Consider the following 26,148-nt stretch of genomic DNA (forward strand, 5'->3'; position numbering starts at 1 on the left):
CGATAGTATTCGGACACCAGAAGTGTTCTAGGGGTATCGGGTACGTATCGGGTCACCGAAAGGGGTTTCGGGCAACCCCCGGCAAGCTATATGGGCCTAATGGGCCAAGAGTTGGACAGACCAGCCCCAAAAGGAGCTAGTGCGCCCCCTATGGGCTGAATAGGAGGAGAAGGAAAGGAAGGGAAGGGAGAAGGAAAGGGGAGGATTCGGCCTCCCCCTTTCCTTCCCCTCACCCCTCTCTTTCTTTCCCCCTCCGATGGATATGGAAGGGGGGGAGGCTGACTTGGAGGAGGCACCCAAGTAGGATTACTCCTACTTGGGGTGCCCCTTGTAGCCCCTCTCCCTCTCCCACCTATATATATATGTGGGGGGGGGGGCACCGCTAGAACACACAACATTGATTCCTAGCCGTGTGCGGCGCCCCCCTCCACAGTTTACGCCTCCGGTCATATTGTCGTAGTGCCTAGGCGAAGCCCTGCGCGGATCACATCACCATCACCGTCACCACGCCATCGTGCTGACGAAACTCTCCCTCGACACTTTGCTGGATCAAGAGTTCGAGGGACGTCATCGAGCTGAACGTGTGCAGAACTCGGAGGTACCGTACATTCGGTGCTTGATCGGGTGGATCGCGAAGACGTTGACTACATCAACTGCATTAAGATAACGCTTCCGCTTTTGGTCTACGAGGGTACGTGGACACACTCTCCTCCTCTCATTGCTATGCATCTCCTAGATAGATCTTGCGTGATCGTAGGATTTTTTTTTGAAATTGCATGCTACGTTCCCTAACATCTTGTCCATCACATCATTCTCCTAATGATGTGATCCCATTATCAAATGACAACTCATGTCCATGGTCAGGTAACCTTAACCATCTTTGATCAGCGAGCTAGCCAAGTAGAGGCTCACTAGGGACACAGTGTTTGTCTATGTATTCACACATGTATTTAGGTTTCCGATCAATACAATTCAAGCATGAATAATAAACATTTATCATAAATAAGGAAATATAAAATAACAACTTTATTATTGCCTCTAGGGCATATTTCCTTCAGAAATGTGTGTAACAATGCACACAGTTGTCGTTTGCAAAGCATGTGTGATGTCAGGCACTATCACATACAGTGCGGGAAAAATAAATGTGTGTGATCGTCTACCTATCGTACACGGTTTATAATCATGAACTGTTTGTGATGTGCCAGGCATCGTAAACTAAGAGCTAGTTTAGTATGTGCCTGGAAAACTCCCATGCCTGGAATCTGCCTAGTTTTAGGTAAAACCACAAAACTCCGACTGTGATGGCAATGCGAGCACAAACGAGTAGCTAGGATGAAGCATTTTGGATATTTGAGATATCGGGAACGGTTATATAGGGACAACTGTATGCATCAAGGCTCCCTATCCCCGACGGTTTTTGGGTCGTGTGGGAAGGACCCCCATATCGCCCACACTCACTTGGCCATGGTTCCAAACACCGTCGTGAAAAGGGGTTAAAAACCATTTGTATAGCACATCGTTGTACCAGTGCCTGTTCATCCACCCCCAACCAACCGGGGTGGGACGACCTCCTCGGGGTCCTGTTCATCCAGCGGCAACTGCCTACTACAATGGGGTACTGTTCATCCAACCCCCACCGAGAACTGTTCATCCACAGCCAACACAACCGTCTCGAGTCACCACGTCTCAACCTGGCGATCAGGTCGGGTTTGGTCGGGTCGACCTTTACCAGACCCATGCCCAGAATACTTATCGGGTTTGCCACAAACCCACGACCCTACCCATGGGTCGAATCTCATGCCCATGCCCGAACCCATCGGGTTACCCGGCTCAATCGGGCACCCATCGGGCATAATTCATTTATTATTATTTAATTTATATGCTCCCTGCCAGTCCATGCACTTCCACGGAACCACGGATTTCCACCGGCGAACTGCTTCTTCTATTGACTTATATAGGCAGCGCCCCACTTCCTCTATGCTCTCTAGGCGAGGTGGTACTAATCCAGCCGACAAGTTGCGTATTTTGCTTGCTACGTGCATGCAAAGCAGCACATGGGCTGGCTTTGGAGGCCCAACAAGCCGAACGTGTTGCTCCATTAATGCTACTGAGATAGCTTTTTGTTATTTCAAGCTTATGTTTGTCTAGAAGTATAAAGCAACGTGGGTGCATGCTGTCCTAAAAAATCTCACCAAAAATGTTCACAAGTCATGTAAAATAAAACATATATATACTTATTAATATTAACCGGGCGACCCATGGGTAACCCATGGGCACGAACTCGCACCCATACCCTACCCATGACTAATCGGGTTACCCATTGGGTTTACCCATGGGTGAAGATGGCGACCCATACCCTACCCATTCGGGTCGGGTGCCCATGGGCGCGGCCGCTCATGGGTCAGATTGCTAGGTTGAACCACATCTCGACTCATTCTATGTATAGCGCACGCAGTAGCAATGGTCACTGTTCATCGAGAGGCAACCCAACACACCGGTTGGCTGCGTCTCGCATTGGGGCTCGATCGGCTTCAGTAAGCAGTAGTAGCGATCAATCACTCGGGTTCAGTTAGCATCAATAGCGAAGGAATCCCTCGGGTTCAGTCAGCAATGAATGAATCGCTCGGGTTCAGTTAACAGACAAGGGATAGATCGCTACGGTTCAGTAATGTAGCTAGTGTAATCGCTTGGGTTCAGTAAGCGAACGCCTCTCCCTCGGGTTCAGTTAGAGCCAACACCTTGCACACACACGCACCTACGTATGAGAGAAACACACAAACCACAGTTCATCGCTCGGGCCCGACCACCCACCGTAACCGGGAACTCCGCAAAAAATTCCTCGCCCTCACTTCTACCATGATTTTTTATGTCATGGACGGCCCAAAGAATGTCATGTAGTTGCATCCCTGGCTCGCCCAGGATGAAAAGACCATTTTCTGTCATGATTTTTTGTCATAAAAGTAGGAGCCCACCACATCTATGATGATACGTGTTTTTGTCACAATCATCATCATAGAAGTGTCATAACCATGACATAATTTTTTTTCATTCGGGCCAAAATGTCACGGATTTGTCTTTTTTCTGTAGTGTATCAATTTCTCGGTTCTAAGTTGTTCATCTTTTCTTTTTTGGAGTTCCAAGTTTTCTCGGTTGTCTTGTCACGAAGCTACATGTAAATCATCGCAATGCTTCAATCTTATTCTTTTGACCTTTGTTTCTTTTCTAGATCCTTTCATTTTCAGAGTTCTTCCAAGAGGTTCTTCATGGTGGTTCGTTAAGGATTTAATTCATTCTTGAGGTGTTCTTTAAGATTCTTGGTGGAGCTCAACTATTCTTTGTCTTGCATTCCAAAGTGCAGTTCATTCTCCCTTATCTTTCAAAGTGGAGTTTTGCATCTCTTTGTTCCTCTCAACTAATCAATCATTTGGTAGTGGCATAAGTTCACCTCAAATTATTGAGATGTTTTCGTTAGGCCATGGGAAGCATACCTTTGGTTGTTGATTCATGCAACAACTCCGTTTAAGTCTTCGTTGCAAGGTTGCTCTTTCAAGTTCATTTCAGGTGGAAGAATTGTTTTCTTCTCCATGTCTTTTCATTCCAACTATCTAGCTATCATCCATTTGTCCCGGAGGCATTGTGATGTTGCTCTCTACGATCTATCATACCATCATGGTCAAGTTCATGTTCTATTCCTCGCTTCTCCATTTAACTAGAGTTTTGTCCAAATTCTTTCTTATTCCCTATGTCACCCGTTATCACTTTGCACCCCTCCAAGGTTCTTTGGTTTCACTCATTTGTCCAAGAAGAAAATTTGTTTTACCTCTTCCTCTTCCTCTTCCTCTTCTCATTCTTACATCTCGGGGCAAGATTTCTTGTAAGTGGGGGAGAGTTGTAACAGCCTGAGATCGATTATTTCCATGATTGCTATAATATTGCTTGCTCTATTTCATTTTTGCATTGCATCATTTCATCATGCCATCAAGTCATTAAATTTTTGCAACTAAAATAAAGAAATTGCATAGATCTTCTGATCTATTTAAATTGAGGGAATTCACATGATGATGTCTCTTTAAAACATAATCCCCCTAATATTTGGGGAGCTTTATAAAATATTCCATTAATAAGGAATTAACCATAGCCCACTTGCAATTTAAAGTTCCTTGTGTTTTTGAATATTTAAATCCTTGATCTTTGTCCTTTTTCTCCAAATCAAGTTGTGGAGCTTTTATTTATGTCAGAGTAGCTACCCACAGTTTTCCTCAATTGCGGGAAATCATAAATCCACTAGTTCAAACTCATTTGAAATAAGTTCAAATGACTTTGTTTTCCAAACCCTTCAACTTGTCTCTTTGCAGTTTTTCTAGATTAAGCACATTTATGTGAGTCCAGGAAAATAACCCCATGCCCAAATTCTACCCTTAACCCTTCTTTTTCTCCTTTTCTTATTTGATATTTTCTGTAATTGGAAAATAAAAGAGAAGAGAGAGATCAAAGAGATAAGCTCAACTGAGCATGCCTTCTGCCATCCCCCTCTTCACTATACCTGGCCATACCTCGGGTCGGGCCGAGCTTCGGGCTGGGCCTAGCCAAGCCCGACGCGGAAAACCCAGGCCTGGTCCCGGCCCGGCCATCGGGCGTGATTTTTGGGCCCAAGCCTAGCCCGCACGCGTAAAAGCCCACCTGGCCATGGGCCTTGGGCCGGGCCCCTTCAGGAAATCACAAAATCGACGGGCCTGGGCCCGGCCCGGCCTTCAGGCTCAAAATCTAGGCTCGGGCCTGGCGTGGGAGTAGCGTCGGGCCGGGTCGAGTGGGGCCGTTCATGCCGAGCTGTCCATGGCGAGGACAACTCTCTGCCCAGCCGTGCCCCTATAACCGTAGCTCGCTGAAAGGATCGAGAAGAGGTGTCTAGAGGAGGGGGGGGGATGAATAGACTCTTAGCAAGAAAAGTGGCAGTTTTTAAATTCTTTAAGTTGAAGTGGAGTTTTAGCACATGTTTAAACATTCACAATACATATCAAGCAAGCATAATAAGAGTATATGAGCATCGGAAAGTAAAGCATGCAAATTACAAGAATGTAAAGGGATGGGATTGGAGTGTGCAAACACAATGTAGACTCGGAGATTTTTTATCCGTGGTTCCGATAGGTGGTGCTATCGTACATCCACGTTGATGGAGACTTCAACCCACGAAGGGTAACGGTTGCGCGAGTCCACGGAGGGCTCCACTCATGAAGGGTCCACGAAGAAGCAACCTTGTCTATCCCACCATGGCCATCGCCCACGAAGGACTTGCCTCACTAGGGTAGATCTTCACGAAGTAGGCGATCTCCTTGCCCGTATAAACTCCTTGGTTCAACTCCACAATCTTGACGGAGGCTCCCAAGTGACACCAAACCAATCTAGGAGACACCACTCTCCAAAAGGTAATAGATGGTGTGTTGATGATGAACTCCTTGCTCTTGTGCTTCAAATGATAGTCTCCCCAACACTCAACTCTCTCTCATAGGATTGGATTTGGTGGAAAGATGATTTGAGTGGAAAGCAACTTGGGGAAGGCTAGAGATCAAGATTTATGTGGTTGTAATGGAATATCTTGACCTCAACACAAGTTTAGGTGGTTCTCTCTCAGAAAATGTATGTTTGAAGTGTAGGCACGTTCTGATGGCTCTCTCCATGAATGAAAAGTGGGTGGAGGGGTATATATAGTCTCCACACAAAATCTAACCATTACACACAATTTACCAAACTCGATGGGACCGAATCAGAAAACTCGGTCAGACCGATTCAGTTCATAATGTGACCGTTAGGCATTTCGGTGGGACCGATATGATCAACTCGGTGGGCCCGATGTGCTAGGGTTAGGGTAAAGCCTCATCTTGGTTTGACCGATTACTCAAACTCGGTGGGACCGATTTGGGTAATAAGCAAAATAGAGAGTTGGTCAAGCAAACTCAGTGGGACCGATTGCATATCTCGCTGAGACCGAGATAGACAACAGAGAGTTTGCAAGCCCATCTCGGTGAGACCGAGATCCCATCAGTGAGACCGAATTGATTAGGGTCTTGGCAGTGGCTATGTCAAGTAAACTCGGTGGTGCCGGATAGAAAGTTTTGGTGGGCCCGAGTTTGACTTTTGGTTTGGAACATATGTGGATATGAGAAAGTGGTTGAGGGCTTTGGAGCATATCACTAAGCACTTTGAGCAAGCAAGCCATTAAGCAACACCTCATCCCCTTTTAATAGTATTGGATTTCCTATGGACTCAATGTGATCTTGGATCACTAAAATAGAAAATGTAGAGTCCTGAGCTTTGAGCTTGAGCCAATCCTTTGTCCTTAGCATCTTGAAGGGGTTCCACATCCTCTTGTCCATGCCACTCCACTATTGAACTTATCTGAAACATGCTAGGTAGAAGTATTAGTCCAACAAGAGATATGTTGACATTAATTACCAAAATCACCCAGGGAGCACTTGTGCTTTCAGTCTCCTCCTTTTTGGTAATTAATGACAACATACATCAAAGCTTTAGATAAAGATATGAAGAATAACAAGTAAAGCTTTGGAAAGACATGTAACATGCATAGGCTCCCCCTACATGTATGCATTCATGTGATCATGGAATGTAAGAGCATGTGAATGCATGATCATGATAGAGCAAGCAATGAGTTGCATGTATCTTGGCTATATGCATCAGAGCAAATGGTGTGAATATAGGAAATGTACCTTCATGCCCATGAGTCCTTCTTGCAAACAATATGTACATCAGCAAGAGATCCTCATGCACATGTGTGTGATGCATATACTTACCTTGGTCTTGAGCTGGCTTTGGAAGAGATGAACCTGGGTAAACAAGGTTAGATAACACAGATACATCTACTAAGCAGAGCAAGAACATCAAACCACAAGAGTACCAAGATTGGGATGACATGTAGAGAGTGAGTACTCGGTACTCTATTGGATATAGACATGTCCCCAAAAGGTAAAAATGTGCCAAGAATTTGAGGATTTCCTTCCCTTAGATGTCTTGCTCCCCCTGAATCTTATATGGGATACTGGGAGAAGACAGGGAAACAAAATCAGAGCAGAAACATATCAGATCACATAGAAGACAGGGAAACAAAATCAGAGAAGACAGGAAAACATAACATAGCCATGTATTTCCCCTCTTAAAGACATGTGAATTCTCTCCTATTGAACACCAAGCATCTGGGGCATGTGATTCTTCTCTCCCCCTGTTTGAAGCATTCTCTCCCCCTTTTGAAGGATTCAGCCTTGATGTGAACTCTCTCTCCCCCTTTGACATCAATTTCCAAGAAGGGATCCTCTAGAGTGTGAGTCAAAATAGGTTTGGTCCTTGAGTCATAGAGCAAAGCAATATATGAAATGTGATGCTGGTAGAGGACAAGAATCATTGAGTGGAGTTGGAGCAAAAAAATGCAGGAACAAGTGGCAAATTGTCTTCTCCGCAGTGAAATCAGTGGCATCGAGTTGTGTTCTTCGGTTGCACCAAAAGGATTTGGTTGGACCGAAAGTAGCAAACCGGTGGGACTGAGTTCAACACAGAGAAAGAGCAATAGTCACCTCACCTCACTAGGCAAATACGATCTCACAAATATTTGCAAGGAATTAACTGAATGATATGCAATGAATTGGATGCAGGGAATGCAGAACAAAAAATAAAAGAAAGAGATCTAGATGATTTTTTTGAAAGGGGAAACAAACATGCATGAGACAAATGCAAGAGCACAGAGAAACACAAGAGAACTTCATATAGAATTGGTCGGCGACAAAGTCACCTATGTTAGAGTATATTGACTTAGGAGTCAAGTGAGGTCACTTGATCATAGGTCATACTCATCGTTTAAGCTCAAAATGGGGTTACCATTTCTCGTTTAAGTGTCTTGATGTATTCTCATCTTCTTGAGTTGCTTTGACCCATGACTTGGTGTATAGCTTCTCTAAGATGGAATGCCATACCTTGGGTGGTGGTGTTAATCTTGATCATGTAGTTGAACTTGTGTGGGATGCTCAAGGTTGATGTAGCTCATCAAGAGTTGGGAGCACCACTTGTAATTTGAGTTCATCTACCTACATGGGTTAGTCTTGCAAGGAAGAGCACTTGTGTATCCAACATGACAATCATGGAATTTGATACCAAATGAAATTTGATATATGGAATTTGTCAAAGGATATCTTGAAGGATTTCATGCTTCCTTGTCTTCAACCACCATATTGTAGAGACTTGGTGATGTAGAGATTGCTCAAGATATGAGTGAGTTGCAATCTCATAGATTTAGATTCATCCAAGTTCCTACAAGGGTTAGATAGCATGAAAGGGTGCAAGTATATCCAAGACATATGAATAGCATCATGAAAGATATATCAAGGATTAGTCATAGGCTCATGCCTTGCATGTATCCAAAATGGAGTTCCTACTCCAAGTTTGAGGCATCAACGATGTTCAATTCAACTCTCAACCGGCAAAATACTTTCTCATCAAGCGGTTTGGTGAATATATCCGCCAATTGCTTATCGGTACGAACATGCTTAAGATCAATGTCCCCTTTAGCAACATGATCTCGAACGAAATGATGACGAACTTCAATATGCTTAGTTCGAGAATGTTGCACGGGATTGTGAGCAATCTTAATAGCACTTTCATTATCACAAAGCAAAGGAACATGTTTCACATAGATCCCATAATCCTTAAGAGTTTGCGTCATCCAAAGTAATTGAGCACAACATGAACCAGTGGCAATGTATTCCGCTTCGGCGGTGGATAAGGATACCGACTTTTGTTTCTTGGAGGACCAAGACAGAAGAGATCTACCAAGAAATTGACAAGTACCCGAAGTGGACTTTCTATCAACCTTGTCTCCGGCGTAGTCCAAATCGGAGTAGCCGACAAGATCAAAGGAAGACCTCTTAGGATACCAAATGCCAAAATTTGGTGTATGTATTAAGTATCTCACTATCGTTTTCACAGCCTTAAGATGACATTCTTTAGGGGCCGCTTGATATCGTGCACACATGCACACACTTAGCATAATATCGGGATGGGAGGCACATAGATATAACAATGAACCAATCAAAACTTTTTGATCAACCGGTTCACTATCTTTAGTCAAATCAAGATGTCCACTAGTAGGCATGGGGGTATTCATACCTTTGCATTCTTGCATATTGAACTTCTTGGATAAGTACTTGGTGTACTTTGTTTGAGAGACAAAGGTACCTTCCTTAGTTTGCTTGATTTGCAAACCAAGAAAGAATTTGAGTTCACTCATCATAGACATCTCAAACTTCTCCGACATTAGCTTTCCAAACTTCTCACTAAAATGAGGGTTAGTCGAACCAAATATGATATCATCAACATAAATTTGGCATAAAAATAGTTCTCCACTAACCCTTTTAGTGAAAAGAGTAGAATCAATTTTACCAATCTCAAAGCCTTTTTCAATAAGGAACTTGGTCAAGCATTTATACCACGCTCTAGGAGCTTGTTTAAGACCATAAAGAGCTTTGTGAAGTTTGTAAACATGATTAGGTTTCCTAGGATTGACAAAGCCGGGAGGTTGCTTAACATAAACTTCCTTGTCAATTTCACCATTTAGAAAAGCACTTTTAATTTCCATTTGGTATAAGGTGATATCATGGTGATTAGCATAAGCAAGTAAGATGCGAATGGACTCATGTCTAGCAACGGGGGCATATGTCTCACCATAGTCCATACCTTCGACTTGAGTGTAGCCTTGGGCGACGAGATGTGCTTTGGTGTGAACTACTTGTCCATCTTCATCTTGCTTGTTGCGAAACACCCATTTGGTACCAATTATGTTGTGGTTGTTGTCGGGCTTCTCGACCAATGTCCACACTTGGTTTCTCTCAAAGTTGTGGAGCTCTTCATGCATGGCATTTATCCAATCCGGATCTTCCAATGCTTCTTCAACCTTCATGGGTTCAATGCTAGAGATGAATGAGTAATGTTCACAAAAATTAGCCAAACGAGATTTAGAGCGAGTGATTCTCCCGGTTTGGATATCATTGTAGATTTGCTCGACGGGGTGGTCTCGGGCGACTCTTGCTCGAACTCATGAGAGCTTTTATTTTGGTCGGGGTGGAACATCTTCTTCATCATCTTCTTCATCATCTTGTTCCCATTCTTGGCCTTCTTCATTGGTGATGTTGTCGTTCCCTTGTCGTGGTGGAGAAGGAGGTTGATGAGGTTCATCTTGGTGTACTTCCTCGTTTTCTTCATCTTGGTGTGTCCCACTTGTGGATGCTTCCATGTCAACCCTTGGTTCACCTTGTTGTGAGGTAGAAGCTTCCACTTGGACGGATGAGGTACTCTCCTTCACCTCTATTGGACGGATCTTGCCAATAGACAAGTCTTGGATTGCTTCCAAAGGATCTTTGTCTCCTACATCAATTGGCAATTGCTCTACTTGCGAGCCGTTAGATTCATCAAACTTCACATCTACCGTCTCTTCAACCTTTCGGGTGAAATTGTTGTAGACACGGTAAGTGTGAGAGTTTGAGCCGTAACCAAGTAGGAAACCTTCATGAGATTTAGGAGCAAATTTGGAACGATGATGCTTATCAAGAATGTAGCACTTTGAGCCAAACACTCGAAAGTATCCAACTTGGGGTTTGTTACCGGTGAGAAGCTCGTATGCCGTCTTGCCGAGTAGCTTGTGAAGATACAAGCAATTTGTTGCATAACAAGCTGTCTCAACCGCTTCCGCCCAAAAGTGTTTTGGTGTCTTGTACTCATCAATCATCGTTCTTGCCATCTCAATAAGAGTCCGGTTCTTCCTCTCAACAACTCCATTTTCTTGAGGCGTGTGCATAGCCGAGAACTCGTGTGAAATCCCTTCTTCATCAAGAAAGGTATCCACATTTTCATTCTTGAACTCCGTTCCATTGTCACTGCGAACCTTCTTGATCTTCACTCCAAATTGATTTTGGGCCTTCCTAGCAAAGTTCTTGAAGATCTTTTGGACCTGCAATTTATCATCAAGAAAGAACACCCACATAAATCTTGAAAAAACATTGACTATGACTAGACCAAATGAGTTACCACCAAGACTCTTGTAGGCATTGGGACCAAAGAGATCCATGTGAAGTAGCTCGAGCGATCTTCTCGTGGTCATGATGATCTTCACGGGGTGGCTTCCTCCAACTTGTTTTCCTGCTTGACAAGCACTACAAAGTCTATCCTTGTCAAATATAACATCTTTTACTCCAAGGATGTGATCACCTTTAATAAGCTTATCAAGATTTCGCAATCCCACATGACCTAACCTTCTATGCCACAACCAGCCTTTAGAAGATTTAGAAATTAAGAAAGTTCTAGGTTGAGCCTTTTTAGTGAAATCAACAATGTAAAGATCACCTCTATGTATACCGGTAAAGACCATTTTATGATTATCTCTACGAAACACTTGGCAATCTACTTTAGTAAATAGGACATTGAAACCAAAGTCAGCAAGTCTAGATACGGAAAGTAAATTATAGCCAAGAGATTCAATGAGCATGACATTTTGTATGGAGCTATCATGTGATATGGCCACCTTACCAAGGCCAACCACCTTACCCTTTGAGTTGTCACCAAAAGTGACATACTTTCGAGGGCCATCATTTTCAGTAAGCTCATGAAACATATCCTTGTATCCGGTCATGTGATCGGTACATCCACTATCAAGGACCCATTCCTTTCCTCCAGCCATGTAGTCACGAAGATTTGCCATAAGACCAAAGTGTCTCATCGCATCATCAATATCATAGTCACTATCATCATCCTCATCATAGTATCCATGTTCAACATCAACATGTGATGGATCAACTCCTAGAGAGAGTGATTCATTAGATAAATGATCATCACAATAGTCATCCTTATGAAATCTAATGGCTTCAGAGATGATATTGCTAATGATTCCAACATCTCCTTTGTCACGCATAAGATTAGTAAGTTTAAAAAGACAATCACCAAACTTTGGAGATGATATTGCTAATGATTCCAACATCTCCTTTGTCTCCTTTGTCACGCAATAGACTTCTGAAGGATTTCATCTAAGTTTTGCAAGGAATAGTTTGGAAATCGTTCCTCAATAAATCTCCATATAGTGTAGGCACAATCAAGAGTAGGCAAACATCTAATCAAGTTTTAGGCAAACCTCTAGTGATAAGATTAACAGTTCTAAGGTTGCGAATCATGTCAATAGACTCATCAAGGGTAGGATGCAAAGGATCAACAAGGCAAGCACAAGGGGTGGTAATATACTTGCTCAATGATATTCATTGAAAATCTCAAGCATCTCATTTTTTCACTCATGAAAGTACTCTCCATCAAGTATAGGCACTCTATGTCTTAGACTCCCCAACGTAGACTCATCCATCTTCCTCCAATGGTGATTAAACCAAAGCAATGGAGACCAATGCTCTGATACCAATTGAAAGGGTCGAGAAGAGGTGTCTAGAGGGGGGTGAATAGACTCTTAGCAAGAAAAGTGGCAGTTTTTAAATTCTTTAAGTTGAAGTGGAGTTTTAGCACATGTTTAAACATTCACAATACATATCAACCAAGCATGATAAGAGTATATGAGCAGTGGAAAGTAAAGCATGCAAATTGCAAGAATGTAAAAGGATGGAATTGGAGTGTGCAAACGCAATGTAGACTCGGAGTTATCTGTGGTTCCGATAGGTGGTGCTATCGTACAACCACGTTGATGGAGACTTCAACCCATGAAGGGTAACGGTTGTGCGAGTCCATGGAGGGCTCCACCCACGAAGGGTCCATGAAGAAGCAACCTTGTCTATCCCACCATGGCCATCGCCCACGAAGGATTTGCCTCACTAGGGTTGATCTTCACGAAGTAGGCGATTTCCTTGCCCCTACAAACTCCTTGGTTCAACTCCACAATCTTGATGGAGGCTCCCAAGTGAAACCTAACCAATCTAGGAGACACCACTCTCCAAAAGGTAATCGATGGTGTGTTGATGATGAACTCCTTGCTCTTGTGTTTCAAAGGATAGTCTCCCCAACACTCAACTCTCTCTCATAGGATTGGATGTGGTGGAAAGATGATTTGAGTGGAAAGCAACTTGGGGAAGGCTAGAGATCAAGATTTATGTGGTTGGAATGGAATATCTTGACCTCAACATAAGTGTAGGTGGTTCTCTCTCAGAAAATGTATGTTGGAACTGTAGGCACGTTCTCACAAAATCTAACCGTTACACACAATTTGCCAAACTCGGTGGGACCAAATCAGAAAACTCGATCAGACCGATTCAGTTCATAATGTGACCATTAGGCATTTCGGTGGGTCCGATATGATCAACTCGATGGGACCGATGTGCTAGGGTTAGGGTAAAGCCTCATCTCGGTTTGACCAATTACTCAAACTCGGTGGGACCGATTTGGGTAGTAAGCGAAATAGAGAGTTGGCCAAGCAAACTCGGTGGGACCGATTGCATATCTCGGTGAGACTAAGATTATTGAAATAGACAACAGAGAGTTTGCAAACCCATCTCGGTGAGACTGAGATCCCATCGGTGAGACCGAATTGATTAGGGTTTTGGAAGTGGCTATGTCAAGTGAACTCGGTGGCGCCGGATAGAAAGTTTCGGTGGGGTCGAGTTTGACTTTTGGTTTGGGACATATGTGAAGGAAATATGCCCTAGAGGCAAAAATAAAGTTATAATTTATTTCCTTAATACATGATAAATGTTTATTATTCATGCTAGCATTCTATTAACCGGAAACTTAGTACATGTGTGAATACAGAGACAAAACTTATAGTCCCTAGTATGCCTCTACTTGACTAGCTCGTTTATCAAAGATGGTTATGTTTCCTAACCATAGATATGCGTTGTCATTTGATGAACGGGATCACATCAATAGGAGAATGATGTGATGGACATGACCTATCCGTTAGCTTAGCATTATGATCGTTATAGTTTCATTGCTACTGCTTTCTTCATGACTTATACATGTTCCTCAGACTATGAGATTATGCAACTCCCGAATACCGGTGGAACACCTTGTGTGCTATCAAATGTCACAACGTAACTGGGTGATTATAAAGATGCTCTACAGGTGTCTCCAAAGGTGTTTGTTGGGTTGGCATAGATCGAGATTAGGATTTGTCACTCTATGTATCGGAGAGGTATCTCTGGGCCCTCTCGGTAATGCACATCACTATAAGCCTTGCAAGCAATGTGACTAGTGAGTTAGTTGCGGGATGATGCATTACGGAATGAGTAAAGAGACTTGCCGGTAACGAGATTGAACTAGGTATGAGGATACCGATGATCAAATCTCGGGCAAGTAATATACCGATGATAAAGGTGAATGCGCTACTATCGACTAGAGGGGGGGGGGTGAATAGGCGATTTTTATGGAAGTCTTCAAAACTTGGAAGTTTCGAAGACAAACAACAGAAATGACCAAATTGTTATGCAGCGGAAGATAAACTACCCTAAGCAAGCCATAGTCAAGTATGCAACGATGTGAAAGTACAAGACAAATAGCAGCTAGGTAGTAAGGATCAAGATGGAAGATAGTATGAAGCCAATCAACAGTAGTAGTCAAGCAATGAAGTCAAACAGATACATAGATAGGCAATGACTTCACGAAGACAAACTTAAGTAAGGTTAGGAAGGGATAGAACCAGTTGCTTGTTGAAGACATAGGATTTGTAAGACCAGTTCCAGTTGTTGTGACAACTGTACGTCTGGTTAGGGAGGCTGAGATTTAACTCAGAAGACCGTGTCTTCACCTTATTCCCCTTGAGCTAAGGACACCCAGTCCTCGCCCAAGCACTCTGGTAAGTCTTCAAGGGAGACTTCCAAACCTTCACAGACTTCGTTCACCAGCAATCCACAATGACTCTTGGATGCTCAGAATGCGACGCCTAACCGGCTGGAGGATTCACAGTCCTCAAGTGTAATAAGTCTTCAGGTCATACAGACAGAAAGACTTCAGTGATGCCTAACACTCTTTGGCTCTGGGTGTTTGGGCTTTGTCCTTGCAAGGATTTTTCTCTCTCAAATGCTTCGAGGTGGGTTGCTCTCAAACGACAAAAGCCATGCACAAACTCTGAGCAGCCACCAATTTATGGTGTAGGGGTGGGCTATTTATAGCCACTAGGCAACCCGACCTGATTTGTCCAAAATGACCCTGGGTCACTAAGGAACTGACACGTGTTCCAACGGTCAGATTTCAAACACACGCGGCAGCTTTACTTGGGCTACAAGCAAGGCTGACTCATCTAGCTCTGGATAAGATTTGCTCTCATTGTCTTCGCTCGAAGACATAGGATTTGAGTTGAGCATCACTTCAGTCACTCTGACTTAGTTCACTTGGACCCCACTTAACAGTACGGCGGTTCCTATGACTCAACAAAGAAGAAAAGGAAACAACGAAACCACACAGTCTTTGCGCTCCATAGTCTTCACGCAATGTCTTCTCATGTCATAGTCTTCAATATGAATATCTTCTCATACCACCATTGTCTTCATTGTCTTCATACATTTTTAGGGGTCATCTCCAGTAGGTAAACCGAATCAATGAGGGACACTACCTGCGTTATCCTGCAATTCTCACAAACGCATTAGTCCCTCAACCAACTTTGTCGTCAATACTCCAAAACCAACTAGGGGTGGCACTAGATGCACTTACAATCTCCCCCTTTTTGGTGATTGATGACAAACTGGTTGAAGTTTTCAACGGAGATAAAGTATGTGAAATTGTAAGGATAGGGAATTGTCTTCATAAGTAGCAAGGGCTCCCCCTGAAGATGTTCATATAAGTAATTTGCTTTTGGAATACAATGCACATGGCAGGTTATACTTGTGGAGATCCACTTCAACTTATGAAGATTATTCATCATGCATGAAATGATATATCAAGTAGAATGACATGCATACTGAAAAATGGACGTCTGCAGAATGATCTAAGTGCGGAAGTTATCATCGCACATGCGGAATTTATCATCGCATCACAGTAAAGCAAATAAGTAGCAGACGACCATCAAGTTTAGGTGTTACAACTCAAAGAACCAAATGTTTTAAAAAGCAAGAGTTGTAAGCACGAGGCAAAATATAATGCAACCGCCCATATGAACCCGCTTGAAGACTATCAACTCATACGCTTCTCCCCCTTTTGTCAGTAAGGACCACAAAGGTTTGAAGACATAGAGCATCTACTCGTCATCATGAGTAGGTGAAGCAGCAGGGTTGTCGTCGTTGGTTGGCAGTGCAGATGAACTTGGTGCAGTGTCGATGCGCGCAGTAGTAGGAGGTGGTGAAGTAGCATCATCTTCATCATCGAGCACTCTAGCATTTACCGTTGCTGCGGAGGAAGAATATTCAGAGTCTTCAAGAGATGGAGTGCGACGTAGGACAGCAGCCGTGGAGGAGTGGAGTCAAACTGGAATCTCTCATTGAAGCCATCGTCTTGAAGATCAGCTTCAGCACTAAGCAGGGTCAAACTCTTCCATGATCACCGACAAGTTTCATGAGCAACAAAGGCATTCTTGGTGGCAAGGTTGCGAATGCGATTGACATCCACCAAGAGGCTTTGCATCTGTCTCTTGAGCCAGAAATGATGCTTATCCTGTTTCTGATGAAGGTCCACAAGAAGTTCTCGGTCATTGAGAACGCGAGAACGCTTCCGAGGCCTTTGTGCAATGGTGCTTTCAGTGGCTTCAGTAGGTGCCCGACGAGGCAAACGAGTGTTTCCAGCCAATGGATAGATTCGTGTTGCTGCTTGAACACCTTCAATGGGTTGAGTGAAGCTTTGGTGTTCGGCATTCTGAAGACAAAGAGGCCTCTTGGCAGGGTCAGAGTATATAGCTTCAACTGACATATCAACCTCTGGTAGAAAGATCATATGATTGCGAGTAGAGGGCTGATAATTGACAGATGAGTGTCTCTTGATGAGGCGCATGACCCATGGAGCATAAAACTTCAGACCAAATAGGTCAGAGCCGGAAGCAGCAAGTTGCCTGATGAAGAACTCTTGAGTGTTGAAGATGATGCCATTGAGAATATAGAAGACTAAAGTCTTCATAGCTCCTTCAAGCTTGGCCGCTGATGAATGTCCTTTGACAGGCCAGAGAGTTCGCCTGATGATATGATATATGGTGTGAGGCAGATACTCAAGGTCTTCAACAAAGAAATCTGTTGGATATTCAGCGTCAGATGGCAAGGGCTTCATCATGCTCAACATCTGTCTCATATTGGGTTCTGGCTTATGGAAGATACTCTCTACAGCATTGCGGTGTAGCTGACAGTCAGGTTCATATAGTTCTCCAGGAGTGGCTAGCCCTGTAAGCTCGATGATATCCATAGCTTTGGCTTCATGATGAACATTTCCAGTCATCCACTCGAGAACCCATGTCTTGATGTCTCTGTAGTAGCCACGAATGTGTAGAGTAGCATAGAATTGAAGCAATAGCTCTTCATTCCAATGTCCTTTGTCTGTCACAAAGTGGAGCAGACCAGCATTACGAAAGCAATCAAGTGCTTCTTCTAAGCACGGCAGTCCAGCAATGGCTTCAGTATCAAGGCGCATATGAGGGAAAATGCGCCCTTGATCATATAGTACGCATGAGTAATAGCTTCTCTGCTGATAGCTCCAGAACCGATCGGATGATATCCTTGGCTTGGAGTAGGGGTTCTTGGCGCTGTCAAAGAAGGTATTGTGGCTTTTGAAGCCATTTGCATTGAAGGACCCTGGTGAGTTTGCAGTACCTGGAAACCTTGGCAACCTAGGCTTTGGCTTCTGGACCTGAGGCCTATGCTCAATATGATAGTCAAATTGAGGTCCTGAGGAAGTAGGCGGAGGCACCAGAATGGGCCATCGGACAGTGGTAAGCTGACCATGACTGTATGCTTGCTCAATTGTGTGAGGCCTTGGTGGCGGAACAGGAGCAGGGGCAACAGCTGAGGCATCAGGCTGCACAATAGGTGCTTCGGGAGCGATTATCTCATTGGCTTCAGGTGCAGCAGCCTCAGTGGTTTCAGGTTTAGTGGCCGCATTTGCTTCAGGCACACTAGTTGGTGCAGGCTCCACATTAGCATCAGCCATGACTACGTCATTGGCTTCATTGGCGGTGGCGGTGGCAGCCTCAACATTGTCAACCTCCTCTTGACGAACAGGAGGGTCGGGCACAGGCACGTTCACATCAGGAACTGCTTCTTCTTCAATTACTGGGGGAGTAGGTACACGTACTTCTTCTTGATTTTCCTTGGCTGATGCAGCCGAAATGTCTTTAGCAGCATGTGCTTCAGACTCGGAGACATTCACAGTTGGAGTAGGTTCAGAAAATACTTGACGTGCAACAGGTGAACGTTGCACTTCTCCTTCTGGAACGCTCGACAGAGGAACTTTAGGCCTTTGTCCTTTGCGAAGCCTGCGAAATGCTGGCAACACCTTAGGAGATGGAGTTGGCTGGGCCTGAAAGTCTTCATCCTCTTCTTGCACGGGGGGTGTAGCTTGTTGTTGTTATTTGGGAGTACTGGGGGAGTCTTGTAGTTGTGGGTGATCAGCCCACGATGCATCCTGAGCAATTGGCGTCAGAGGACAACCAATGCTGATGAGTTCGCTGTTCGTATGAACAGGCGATGATACCACATCATGTTCGATCTGAGGAAGAACTTCATCATCAGCGACATTGTCATCATGATCAATGTCTTCAGCAGCGGTGGGTTCAGCTGCTGGAATATCTTCAGCTTCATGAGCCTCTGTGGGAGCAGGCTCATGGACTATCATCCTTCGTTCTTGTTGTTCTGACGCTGGGCGAACCATTGAAATGGGTTCAAAAATTAAGGGCTCTATGGAAGCATCCCTAGTCTTCTTGGTCATGCGCTTCTTCTTGGAGGGAGCGTCATCAGAGGCTTCAGTGTTCTTTCTCTTTCTGTCTTCAGCCTCGGCAGCCCTCGTCTTCTTCTGTTCTGAAGCAGTTGTGGTGACCTTTGGCTTCGAACCAGTCATGCTGCTGGGGAAGATAATGCGAGGGGCTTCTTGGCTTGAAGATTCAGGCTGTTCAGCAGGAAGCTTCTTCTTCTTCTTTGCAGCCATCCTGGGGTCAATGCCAGGACGGCCAAGTGACTTGCGCTTCTCAGCCTCATTGTAGGCAAGCACACACTTATCAGCCAAACTCTTCATGCGCTCTCGAGAGCCCTGAGCTTCTTCACGCTTCTTCAGAAAAGCTTCTTTGAGCTCATGTAGCATGACTTTGAAGTTTCTGACGTCTTGAACACTTAGCTTGGCCACATGCTTCTTGAATTGAGCCTTCTCATAATCAATCTTGTTCTTGAGCTCAACGATGCGCTGAGCGAGAGCTAGCTCAGAAGCAATGGCGCCATTGAAGGCGACACTGAGGCCAATGGGAAGCTGTAAAGCTTCAAAGCTGAGATTGGGGGTGCCGAACCACTCATCAATGAAATTGTAGATGATGGCCACATCAAGGAGAGGCAACTTGTTGAAGATTTCTACTTCTTCCTTGCTCTTTATCAGTTGCTCAAGGGCATCATCAGCAAGATCTTCATCACTTGACAGATCAATAGGTTGTTCGCGCAGAATGGCGGCAGGAGTCAAGGCTCTTTGATCAGATGGTCTGACAAGTTGCTTTTTCTTCTCCATTCTCTTGGAGACACGGGATTGATCTTCAAACTGCACACTAGCTTCAGGAGGTGCAGTGGCCAGTGGCTTCACACGAGAAGTCTTCGGAGGTGCAGCTGATCTTGAAGCCTTTGGCTTCTTTTGCTTTTGCGGCTTTGGAGGAGGAGCAGGGGCTTCATCGGAGTTAGCATCATTGTCAGAATGATCTACTCTAGCGCCTTGGACCACAATGTAGGTGATGAGGCCGTCAAGGTTGGAGAAGGGGCCGATGACATTGCGATCAGCATCACGGGAGCCGTCAGCACGGGGAGCAGAGGGACCTGGGTTGAAGTCCAAGCCCAAGGACTTCTTGTTCTTCTTGGCCGAAGCCACAACAAACTGGTAGTTGCGCTTGAAGAGAGAGTCGTCACGACACCAGAGTAGTGAGGTGGGATCGGCGTTCTCAGGCTGTGGTCCACGCACCATGCAAGGATAGAAGCCTTGAGCAATGGCTTCAGCTCTGTTCTTGGGTTGAAGGCCTCGATAGAGGATATCACCCCAAGGTCTCTTGATGTCATTCTTCTCTGCATATTCCTTCGTCACAAACTTGTACTTGAACCATTCCTCAGTCCAATAGCGTCGAATCCATTGGATTCACGTCTTTCTCTGATGATAATTCTCTTTGGGATCTGTCTTGTATAGTTCTGCTAAGTCATCAGGCAGATCTTTGGATGTTCCTTCTCTGCGCTGTCTGCCACCCTTCCTTGCTGATTTTTCTGCAGCCATGAACTTCAAACTGAATGGCTTCAATACGTTCAAAGGCTTCAGAGACTTACGCTTGCTGGTCAAGCAGGAACTGGCTTCAGGAGAATTGATATGATGTTGTAAGTATTCTGCAAACAAATGCAGACTATGAGAACCAAGGGATTCTCCCACGGACATGTACCTGTGACAGCATTAGAGATGCGAGGGAAGGGGAAGAGGTCATATGCATTCTCAGAAGATTTTGAAGATAAATCAGTTTGAAGACATTGACCTCATGATGCGAAGACATTCACTTATATAGGTGAGTTGGTTCCAGATTTGTTCCAATCCGTGAATAAGTACAAGTGAGGAATCAAACTAGACAGGAAATCTAAGTGACTTGACTAGGCAGTATGAGATGCAGACAAAATAGATCTAGCATTGTGTAAGCAGAAACCACTTTCGGTAAATAGGATGAATTCCTGAAGATCAAAAAGGTGGTAAAAATAGAGTTATAAGTACTGCACGACGAACTGCTAGATGGGATGAATAGGAGACCGAGCAGTTCAGCCCACCGTGCCCTAACTTGGCGACGGAGGACACCTACTGCGACGGCGGAGAGTACGATGTCCGCGACCGGCGTGAGGACGGCGTCGGAGAAGTCGCGGCAGCTAAGCGCTTTGTCGCCGGTGTTGTCGAGAGCTAGCGGTGGCGCTAGGGTTTTGACGGAGGTGGAGAGGTGGAAGAATGATTTCTTTACCGCAGGGGACAAGTATTTATAAGTAGGTGAGCAGCACAGCGCAATTACGCTAGTGCCCCTGGCAGTTCACATCTGAGGGGCACGTGGCAAGCATGCAACATACTCAGAGTTGTCCCACGTTCCCACGCCCGCCAGGCATGTCAGAGAGTTGTTCCGACTTCTCCGGATTTCAACAATAAAGATAAGTCATTTAAAACAGATTTAATGTTTATCTCTTTGCCTTCTGCTGACTAGGACGCAGAGAAGACATTCGACAGTTTCAATAGAATGTATATGATTTGGACAGATAGAGTTTGAGATAGAAAGCATAGAGAGGTTAGGGTCCGATCACATTCACTTAGTTCAAAAGATCCAACTTGAAGACATAGCTATAAGTGAATGCTGTAGAGGACAGAACACTAGTATATATATATATCAGAAAGCAATCAAATCATCATAGTGCAGAAAATCGTGAAGATAAATTGAAACTGAAGACAAACCAAATGCGAAGTCATTGCAATAGAACGCCATGAGTGAAAACACTTCAAACAGAGAAATTTGGTGGTGTCGTTACCCACTGTATAGGAAGTATTAGACCCAGACACGACGGACAATTATCATGGCGCTCCGAAGTCAAATTCCATGTTAATGTATTCACACTCAGAGTGTAAATCTTCATTGATTGAAGATATACATTACTTTGTGTGTTGCACATCTAAGTCATCAACATGCATAAGTGTTAGGATGTGTGCCTGATCACAGGACATTGAGGATTCCAAGATATTTAGCTCACACCGTAACTTGCAAAACCTTTTCTCATCCAAGGGCTTTGTGAAGATATCTGCCAGTTGCTCTTCAGTGTTGACGTGAATGATATCGATATCTTTCTTCATGACATGATCTCTGAGAAAGTGATGACGAATTTCAATGTGCTTTGTCTTCGAGTGTTGGACTGGATTGTTGGCTATCTTGATGGCACTTTCGTTGTCGCAGAAGAGAGGTACTTGTTCCAGGTTGATGCCATAATCCTTGAGAGTTTGCTTCATCCATAGAAGCTGAGCACAACAGGATCCAGCAGCAATGTATTCAGATTAAGCAGTTGAGAGTGATACACAGTTCTGCTTCTTTGAAGACCAACAGACAAGTGATCGACCAAGAAAATGACATGTGGCTGATGTAGACTTGCGATCCACCTTGTCACCAGCATAATCAGCATCCGAGAATCCAACCAAATCAAATTCTGAGCCCTTGGGATACCATAATCCGAGTGTTGGGGTGTAAGCCAAATATCGAAGAATTCGCTTCACAGCTAAGTGATGCGATTCCTTTGGTGCCGCTTGGAATCGAGCACACATGCAAACACTAAGCATAATATCTGGCCTAGATGCACATAAATAAAGCAAAGAACCAAATCATGGAGCGGTATACCTTTTGATCGAACTCTTTACCATTGTCGTCGGGACCAAGATGGTGTTTGGCTGGCATTGGCGTTGTGTAGCCTTTACAGTCTTCCATTCCAAACTTCTTCAGACAATCTTTGAGGTATTTTTCTTGAGATATGAAGATGCCATTCCTTTGCTGACGAATTTGAAGACCAAGGAAGAACTTCAGCTCACCCATCATGGACATTTGATATTGCTCTAGCATCATGTACCCAAACTCATCACTATACTTCTGGTTGGTGCAGCCGAAGATTATGTCATCCACATATATTTGGCACACAAACAGTTCACCATCATATGTCTTCGTGAAGAGTGTGGGATCTAGGGATCCAGGTTTGAAGCCTTTGCTCTTCAGGAAGTCTTTGATTGTATCATACCAGGCACGAGGAGCTTGTTTGAGGCCATACAGTGCTTTGTTTAGCTTGTACACCATATCAGGATGTTTTGGATCTTCAAAGCCAGGTGGTTGTGCGACATATACTTCTTCTTCAATCTTGCCATTGAGAAATGCACTCTTTACGTCCATTTGATATAGCAAGATGTTGTGATGATTAGCGTAGGCTAGCAGTATGTGAATAGCTTCAAGCCTAGCAACAGGAGCAAATGTTTCATCAAAGTCAATTCCTTCAACTTGAGTATATCCTTGAGCCACAAGACGTGCTTTGTTTCTGACGACTTGACCATGCTCATCTTGCTTGTTTCGATATATCCACTTTGTTCCAATAATGTTATGCTTGCGAGGGTCAGGTCGCTTGACGAGTTCCCAAACATTATTCAGTTTGAACTGTTGAAGTTCTTCTTGCATGGCTTGAATCCATTCAGGTTCCATAAAAGCTTCAGCAACTTTCTTGGGTTCTGATATTGACACAAATGAAAAGTGCCCACAGAAGTTTGCTAGCTGTGTTGCTCTTGATCGAGTGAGAGGACTAGGTGCATTGATGCTGTCAATTATCTTCTCTATTTGAACTTCATTTGCAACACGAGGATGAACAGGACGAAGATTTTGCTCTGGCTGATCATTGTCATCATTGGAAGGATTGTCTTCGGTCTGAGCATTGTCTTCAGGTTGATTTGGTGCAGAGATGATAAGTTCCTCTTCAGGCTGTGCTTCAGAGGGCATGATTTCACCAGTTCCCATCAGCTTGATAGACTCGTTGGAAGGAGCTTCATCTAGTGTACTTGGCAGAATCTCTCTCTGTGAACCATTGGTTTCATCAAATTTCACATCCACAGTTTCAACGATTTTGTAGAGATAAAGGTTGAAGACTCTGTAGGAGTGTGAATCCTTTCCATAGCCAAGCATGAAGCCTTCGTGAGCCTTAGGTGCAAATTTTGACTTGTGATGGGGATCCTTATCCAGCATCTAGCTCCAAATACTCTGAAGTAACTGACGTTTGCTTCTTGCCAGTAAGGAGCTCATAAGATGTTTTGTTCAGAAGCTTATGGATGTACACACGGTTAATGATGTGACATGCTGTATCAATAGCTTCAGGCCAGAACTTTCTTGGTGTCTTGTACTCATCTAGCATTGTTCGAGCCATCTCAATGAGGGTTCTGTTTTTGCGCTCAACGATGCCATTTTGCTGAGGTGTGTATGGAGCAGAGAACTCATGAGTGATTCCCATTGTATCCAGATACAGATCAAGTCCAGTGTTCTTGAATTCAGTGCCATTGTCACTTCTGATGTGCTTGATCTTCACGCCATAATTGTTCATTGCTCGATTTGTGAAGCGCCTGAAGACATCTTGCACTTCAGTCTTGTAAAGAATTATATGAACCCATGTGTATCTTGAGTAGTCATCAACAATGATGAAGCCATAGAGACAGGCAGTTGTTGTGAGGGTGGAGTAGTGAGTAGGTCCAAATAAGTCCATGTGTAACAGCTTGAAGGGTTGAGATGTTGTCATGATTGTCTTCGAGGGGTGCTTTGCCCTTGTCATCTTTCCAGCTTCGCAGGCACCACACAGATGATCCTTCTTGAACGTGATATCTTCGATGCCTATGACATGCTTCTTCTTGACGAGTGAGTGCAAATTCCTCATGCCAGCATGCCCTAGCCTTCGATGCCAGAGCCAGCATTCTGAAGCTTTTGTGAGAAGACATACGGCAAGCTATGGACCCGCTGAGAAATCTACCATGTATAGATCATCTTTTCGATACCCTTCAAAGACTAGAGATTTGTCAGATTCCATTAGCATAAGGCAACGATATTTTCCAAATATCACAATCATGTTCAAGTCACAAAGCATTGAGACAGACATTAAGTTGAAACCAAGGGATTCAACAAGCATCACTTTATCCATGTGTTGATCCTTTGAGATTGCAACTCTACCTAGACCCAATACCTTGCTTTTACCAGTGTCAGCAAATGTAATGTGACTCTTGTCGGATGGACGTAAGGTTGAGTCCATGAGAAGACTTCGATCACCAGTCATGTGATTTGTGCATCCACTGTCCATAATCCATTCTGAAGCTTTTGGTGATGTACCCTACAGTGCAGTTAGGAGGATAGGCTTCACAAGAGTGTTGTGAAGCATATGCATTTGACACATATAGGGACAGTCACAGCTTATATCAAAGTTAGGACATAGTATGACTGATAAGAGATTCAGATGTGAAGTATATATAATGACATTTTAGCGTGCGTCCTAAATGAGTTTTAGGTCCCCAGCAATAGTATCGGACGCCATTGATTGCTGGCTGGAGACCGTTTTCTGCAAAAGAGAGTTAGTTCTTCTTTGCCACCCACATCTTCAGTGGTGGCTTAGAAGCAATGAGTCTTAGTGCAGCATCTGAGAATTTTGGCTTTGAAGCCCTAGCAAATAGCCTTGCAGGAGATGAATGATACTCATATGAATAAGCTGAAAAGTTCTTAATCCTATGAACATAGCGGTTCGAAGATACACGCTCATATTCATAAGTCTGAGCATGATTTCCCTGCAAAACATTGGCGTTAGGGTGACTCATGTGAAGCCTTTGGGCCACATGAAGCTATAGGTCTGGGGTTTGTCTTCTTCCTTGGTGGTGTCATGACGACATTCACAGGAAGATTCTCAATGTACTGCTTGGGTACCCAGATCTTCTTCATAGGTGGTCCATTCCTGCAGTTAGTACCAATGTACCTGGCAAACACTTCACCTTCTGATTTTTGAACATCTTATAGTTTGCATCAAAGGATTCATCAATGACAATAGGATTAGCACAGGTAAAGCCAAATAAGGTGGATGGATCTAATGAAGGTTCCTTTGCAGCAACCCATGTGGTTTTGGGGTACTGCTCAGGCTTCCAGTACGAGCCATCAACATTCATTTTCCTTTCGAACCCAACACCCTCTTTCCTAGGGTTTCGGTTCAGAATCTGCTTTTTGAGGACATCGCAGAGAGCCTGATGTCCCTTCAAACTTTTGTACATCCCTGTTTCAAGCAATGTCTTCAACATAGCATTTTCATCAGCAACAACAGTGGTATCCTCCGCAGAGGGGTTAGTAACCACATCAGTAGGTGAAGACAATGAAACAGTAGCAGCAGTGGAACATTCAGCAACAGATGTAGCGTTATCACGCTCAATGCATTTTCGACATGGTGGTTCAAATCCATCCTAAGCGGAACTGATCTG

This window comes from Triticum aestivum, chromosome 3B (assembly GCF_018294505.1).
Source record: "Triticum aestivum cultivar Chinese Spring chromosome 3B, IWGSC CS RefSeq v2.1, whole genome shotgun sequence".
Lineage (NCBI taxonomy): Eukaryota > Viridiplantae > Streptophyta > Magnoliopsida > Poales > Poaceae > Triticum > Triticum aestivum.